Source organism: Pinus tabuliformis, chromosome 9, assembly GCF_031772625.1.
Source record: "Pinus tabuliformis cultivar Carrire ecotype Pingquan chromosome 9, CPIR1, whole genome shotgun sequence".
In the NCBI taxonomy this organism is placed as follows: Eukaryota; Viridiplantae; Streptophyta; class Pinopsida; order Pinales; family Pinaceae; genus Pinus; species Pinus tabuliformis.
Genome location: NC_142307.1, coordinates 1,446,509,208 through 1,446,516,346, shown reverse-complemented (window position 1 = coordinate 1,446,516,346; position 7,139 = coordinate 1,446,509,208). Strand labels below are relative to the sequence as shown.

At 37.8% G+C, this 7,139-nt stretch overlaps 1 pseudogene; it reads left to right on the top strand.

Annotated features, from left to right (window-relative positions):
* The first annotated feature begins 4,678 nt into the window (after nucleotides 1-4,678).
* Nucleotides 4,679-6,839, top strand: LOC149154007 (glucan endo-1,3-beta-glucosidase 12-like; annotated as a pseudogene).
* The last annotated feature ends 300 nt before the right edge of the window (nucleotides 6,840-7,139 follow it).

The following is a 7,139-nucleotide window of genomic DNA, read 5'->3' as shown; positions in this document are numbered from 1 at the left end:
CTCTTCTCAAGAAAAATGCAAGACTTACTGAAAATTGAGTGAGAATGCCATTAATAATTACCAAATTACGCACAACACTTTGTCCTAGCAGAGTGGGAAGAGGCCCCACAATAGTGTCAATACTGAAAGCCTTACCGAAGAACTGCAGATCACCATAGAGGGGTTATAAGTGAATCCAATGTATGAATAAAGCGTAATTTAACATAATGGTCACATCAAAAATATAATTCCGGAGATTAAAACATAATAAAAACAATGTTATTCTAAAACTAATATTGACAGTTTCTTGGTCTAGTGATCGGTGAAACAAATCATAAATTCCATCCGGCTACTTCCCGGGATCTAGAAATGGGTGCAATTCAAATCTCACCGCCGGCTCGTAGACAATCTCTGCACAGCTCTACTATCGGGGTTCTGGCCAACCACGGGTTCAAGGCTTGGTGTTTTAGATTACATAATCGACTGCCCCATCAATTGAGTGTGTTAAGGTCTTTCTGATTTCGTCAACCATGGCTTCTAGGATTGGTGCTTCAGATTACATGCCCACCATCAATTGAGTGTGTTAGTGTCCTTTCCATTTCCTTTGCCACCATGTTCCCAATGGTGATTGGCAAGGAAGGTGTTCATCCAAGGCGGGTAGGGTTTGTGACAACCCACTTTGGTAAAAGTCCTCTTTGTAAATATTTAAGAATGATAATCTTGTAATGAAATTGTAAAATGAGATGGGATTTGCATGACATATTCTCCAAGTCTCAGATTTCAGTATCCCAGTCTCCTCAATTTTTCTTTTGGAAAGTGCTCTTTGTCTAATTCCACTCTTCTACTCTGCATTAACTTCATAATAAATATTTCTTTGTTCCTTATACTTTATATTTCCTCCTTAATTAATATTCTTCAATCTCCTATGTATTTGCTATGATTTTTGGTTCATACTACGTTCTACTTCAACTTCTCCACTAAACTCTTATTTTCCAAAATTCTTATTCAAGGATGCAAAGATCACACTCTAATATTCCTCATTAATAGCTAAAAAATGTGCTCTAGACTTCCAGCTCATGACATAGCTCTTGGCATCCCATTTTGATAAAATCCCCCTTTCTAAATCCCATCTTTTATGACCATGTTAGGGTAAAGAAGACTAACGAAGGGGTTCCTCGAAGGAGTGGGGTTGTGACAACCCATTATGATAAATCCCCTTCTTAAATATTTAAGAATGATAATCTTGTAATGAAAATGTAAAATGGGATGGGATTGGATTTGCAGAGAATTTGTAAAGTGAGATGGGATCTATATATATATATATATCAAAACATTATTTTTGCTAATTAAAATAATTTTCAGATTCTCATTCTATCTACTCTTGAGATTTCATTTTTGCAATGATTTGGGAAGCGTAAATCATTAATTTATAGCACATATCCATGAGTTAGTCACAACCAACTAATTTCTTCTAATTTTAAGTACACAGTTTAGTATTCACCACATCAAGTAATGTTCACATAAATAAAATAAAAAAGTGGAAATAAAAATATCAAAATTAATCAAATTATTTTTGAAACTTGCACTTAGTAATGAACACTTCCATAAAATCACCAATATCAAAACTTTGCAACTTGAGTATGAAACTTTCCCATAAAGAAACCCGCTTAACTTATTATCCCATTGGCAAATCCTAAAAAATAATTGCATTTCTTATAAAATATTCAATACAAATTCTATGTACTCTTTTATGTTTTATTATTTCATTTTTTAAATAATTGGTTTATTTAACAAACAACCCAAAAATATTACTCATAAGATTTAGAGTCGAATGTCTGCTATTCAAATACATCATCCTTTGACCCCTTCGACTCATAGTAATAACTTCAAATGCTAGAGGATTGAAAGGACCCTACATAAATTAAATGGTCGACAAACCACTCTTCGCCTTACTTATCCGTTTTTAGATTAAATAAAAGGAGAAGAGAGTTGTATACCGTAAAAAATTTTCAACTTCTCCCATCATTCTAGACCAATGCACATATATATATATATATATATATATATATATATATATATATATATACTGGCTTGAGATTTTTCGTGACACGGAAATGTCCAATCATCTCACTGAATAGTGGGAAATTTTATATCTGTGTTGATAAATGTATCTCTGTTTTAAGGTTAAGATTTCGGTTATAATTTTTGGGAGAACAGAGAGTGGTCATTTTGAAATTGTCAAAATTTTAAATTACTAATTAAATCTATCATTAAAATCTATATTGTTTATTTATTTATTTTATGGCAGATATTCTGGCCAATCAAGGAGTGCATTGTACCGTCAGCAGGGTCACAATGGGTTGGCAAGGGTTGCTACAGAATAGACTTAAGGCACACTGTCATGATCAGGCGGATGAAGACATGATGGTTTTTTGAAACAGAGCCCTGGAGGAGGGGTCTAGATGATTTGAATCTTTATGTTTGGCTTTTTTTTATCCTCAGTCTAGTCCTTCGGGGGTTGCTCGGCAGACTCTGCTTCTCGGGCAGCTGGTCGGAGGGATGGAGTTTCCTTTTACAGGGGTTCATGATCTGGTGTAGAGGGGATGGAGCGAGCGGCCAGAATCCGGGCTTTCTTGGTGGCCGGAATACCCCACTTTTTCCTCATATGGTCACAATACTGCTTGCAGGGTGGTATTCAGTTTTATCGTGAGCCTTTAAAGCTGTAAGTAGTTTTAATGAATTGGGAGTGATTCCACTCACCACACGACATGTGGCTGAGGGAAGGGAATGAATAACGCTCTCATCGTATGCTAACTATTAGTGCCTTCGGCTGTGCGATATGATCCTCAGCCGTCAGATCAAGCACAAAGGACTAATGGTCAGGAATGATCAAGCATGCCAGTGGGTCCAAGTGGTTAATCGTCGAGATTCTTGGTATTGCGATGTTTTCATCCATCATTGGATCGGGTGAGGATTTTCTATGGTTGAGATTAAGGATGAAAGTCTACATGAGGATTATTTTCTGTTTCTTGGGAGGATTTGATGTTTTTTTGTATTCCTTATGTTTGTGGGTTAGTTTTTGAAACTACTTTCCTGTATTTTTGGTCCCCTTTTCGGATTTATGTGGGTTGACCGTTTGACCCAGGTACTTTCTATCTTTTGAGGATCCAAAACTTTTGTTGGTAGGGTTCAGAGTTTTTGGCCCTTAACTCGATGCCCTTGGTTTTTATAGATTAGTTTTCCCTTGGTCCACAGTCCATGGGGACTGGTGTATTTTATGTAATTTATTTTCAGTTATAATGAGAAAGAAGGTACGACTCTTGCTTCAGCAAGAAAACATTTTTTATTTATGATAATTTTCTTTTAGGAGATAACATTTAGCAATTTCCCAATAATTACTATGAATTCTGGAAAAAGAATCGATATATTTTATCGTAAAAACCTCAAAATGTTGTCAATTGAATTTGAAAGATTGTAAAATACATAATTGGATGGAATATTTCTGATTCCCAAACCACTCTCTTGCAATTCCCAATTTTCAAAACATTTTGAAACAAGAAATTTGAATATGCACTTTCTTTTTTCATTGAAAGCAATGAAAGATAAACTTGTGCGTTTTCTCTTAGGAAATAAAAAAGTATAAAACATTTTCATGCAATGCATAGAAACTAAAATTCAAGTGCATGTAATGTTTCCTAGCGATCTCACTACCTTCGCTTCACAGAAAATAAGAGCTACTAATGGAAATAGAACCACACATCTAAATGAATAAAATAAATTAATTGTTTTAATTACAAATTTAATTCAACTTGTTTATACATCCTGATTATCAGTTGAGCCACCCATTGGTTTCGAGGGCAGCACATCCTCTTCCCTATTCTCAAATTTGTCTTAATAAATGTCATCATCTCATAAAGTGAACTTCACAGCAAAAGAGTTATGGCATAGCTGTAAATCTCCACCGTGATAGATGCCGATACATTGAAGAGGAGCTTCTCATATGCTATGAGAATGAGCTTTTAATTCCTGATGCCTTGTGCTTAGGGTGTGACATAGGTGCCTGATTTCATCAAATAATCCCATGAGGAAAATCAAATAAAGAGGCATTACATCCCTATTAAAAAACTTGTTGCAAAAAATTCCACGCGCAAATTTGAAATTTGAAATTCCACCCACCATGGTGCAAAGGTAAAATTCAGTGCATTTCAGTTCACATCAAACCCACCATGATGTATTGTATGCTTCTAAATGTATGGGCATTCCCTTAATGTGTATTAAATGATGAACCATGTTTACTAGTTGGTGACCGCGTCACATCCACAAATGCCCCATAACAGCAACGCTTATTTCCCCAACTATAGATCCATTAATACACTCCCTACGGACCTTAGGGCAAGGACACTCTGACAGCTATTTAATTTTGAGCAAACACTTTCTGGTTAATAGTGATGGAGATATGCATGATGTGATCATCCATCTCGTTGTTTGTATTGATGCCCATTGAAACGAGCGGCATGTGTATCATGGAATGTCGTGTATCATATGCTATCCATTCTCCATACCGTCTGATATTAATTGCCCTCAAATTTTGAATTGTATAATGGCACTCCAGATTGGAATTTTGAATCTTAGAACCCGCATTGCCATATTTTGTTGAAATCGAAAGAAGCTTTGGTCAATTATAGTTTATTTTCTCAGCATGAGCTTCCGGACGAGTTCAGTGCTGATCGCGATTGTGGTGGTTCTGGCTATCATTGCCTCTGCTGGTGAGAAAACTCATTTTAGCATTTGTTTTGTAAGGGCTTTAGCTTTAATTTCTTCGATTATCGTTGTCTCTGCAGCCGAGGACTAGACAAGAAAATGCATTTTATTGTTTGGTTCGTCCAGGGTTTAAGCTTTAATTTTTTCAATTATCGTTGCCTCTGTAGCTGAGAACCAGACAAGAAAATGCATTTTATCGTTTGGTTCATCAAGTGTTTAAGCTTTAATTTCTTCAATTATTGTTGCCTCTGTAGCTGAGAACTAGACAAGAAAATGCATTTATTGTTTGGTTTGTCAGGGGTTTTAGCTTTAATTTCTTCGACTATAGTGCCTCTGCAGCTGAGAACCAGACAAGAAAATGCATTTTATAGTTTGGTTCGTCGGGGGTTTTAACTTTAATTTCTCTGATTATCATTGCTACTGCAGCTGGTAAAATTCATTTTCTTGTCTTATTTGTCCGGGGTTTTTGTTATAATTTCTTCAACTATCGTTGCCTCTGTAGCAGTTTTAGCTTTAATTTCTCTGATTATCATTGCTTCTGCAGCTGAAAAAATGTATTTTCTTGTCTGGTTCATCAAAATTTCTTTTTGAGCTTTTATTTCTGTGATTGATCGAGTAAATTTCATTTTTTGTTTTGTTTTGGTTTGCAAGGGCTGGCACTGTGGGTATCAACTATGGTCGCAAAGCAGACAATCTTCCCCCGGCTTCCAAGGTAGTGCAGCTGATCAAGAGCCAAGGCATCAACAAGTTGAAGCTCTACAATGTAGACCCTGTAGCTCTACATGCATTCAGTGGTACCGACATTAAAATTACCATTGTCCTTCCCAATGAGCAACTTTGTAGCGTTGCTCGTCATCTTTCGCGAGCTTATGCCTGGGTCTAGCAGAACGTGGTTGCCTACATTCCGGGCACCTGGATCACGGCCATAACTATCAGCAATGAAGCCTTCGCCAATTCTAATGACCTCAACTCCTACCTTGTCCCTACCATGAAGAATATTCACATGGCTCTTGTCAAATACAACCTCGATGGAATTATCAAGGTGTCAAGCCCCATTGCCACCAGTGTGCTCCAGAACTCTTTCTCGCCATCAACTAAACTTTTCAAGCCAATGCTCGATTTTCTGAGCCAAACGGGGTCCTCTCTCATGGTCAATGTCTACCCTTTCTTTGCCTACAAGGGCAATGCCAATGATATTTCTCTAGACTATGCACTCTTTTGCCCCAATGCCGGAGTGCGGGACAGCAACACCGGGCTCCTGTACACAAACCTCTTTGACGCACAGCTTGATGCAGTGTTCTCTGTAATGTTGGCCCTTGGGTATAAGAACCTCGACATTGTCGTGTCTAAGACTAGGTGGCCATCTAAGGGCGACGAGGGTGAAACCGGTGCTAACCTTGACAACGCTGCAACCTACAATGGGAACCTCATCAAGCATGTCCTCCCAAACTCTGGAACTCCACTCAGGCACAAGGCCTCTCTAGAGACCTTCATTTTTGCTCTCTTTAATGAAAACCAGAAGCCCGGTCCCACATCGGAGTGCAACTACGGCTTGTTCTACCCAACCGAGGAGCATGTCTACAATATTTCTCTGACACCTACAGCCATGAAAAACCAAGTGCCCACCTCTGGAAGCAATTCCTCTTCCACCCTAGCCACCTCTATGCAGCATCATCGTAGCAGTAGGACAATCCCAGTAGGAGCATCCAAGACGTGGTGCACTGCAAATTCCAAGATCGATACTAGTAAGCTCCAAGCGGCATTAGACTATGCATGTGGAGAACGGGTTGCGGATTGCAAGTAGATTCAGCCCGGGGCATCTCACTATGACCCTAACACGCTAGAAGCCCATGCTTCATATGCTTTTAACAGTTATTATCAAAAGAACAACTGCAAGACTAGAACATGTGACTTCAAAGGCGCTGCCTGTGTTTTTACCCAGTCTCCAAGTAACTTCACATATTATCCCAGGATTAGCTTACTTTTTGTCTACATATGCGCTACCATTATTAAAGTTCTTCTGATGATTAATTTTGTGATGTGCTTTTTATCTTGTTGTTGCAGAGTATGGCGATTGCAAATTCCCGACAGGTTACTAGTTTAGTTCATAGAAGATTAGTAGTACCTAGTAGTATTATAGTTTAGAATCATCTCTTGTGAACTTTCTCGAGTGCCTGCAAGGCTTGATTTTGTTCTGTTTTGTATGTATATGAAGGGGCGTATCATTCTTATTATGAAATCAATATTCTGGCTTATAAAAAATCGTGCTATCAAAATGGTTTAAATTCGATTTTCGTTTAACACCTTGGTTGAAATAGTGTTCCCCAATCGACATCGGGGCATAGATAAATCTCCAACACTGGATATTCTTGCTTCTTAAACATAAACTTTAGGTTTTA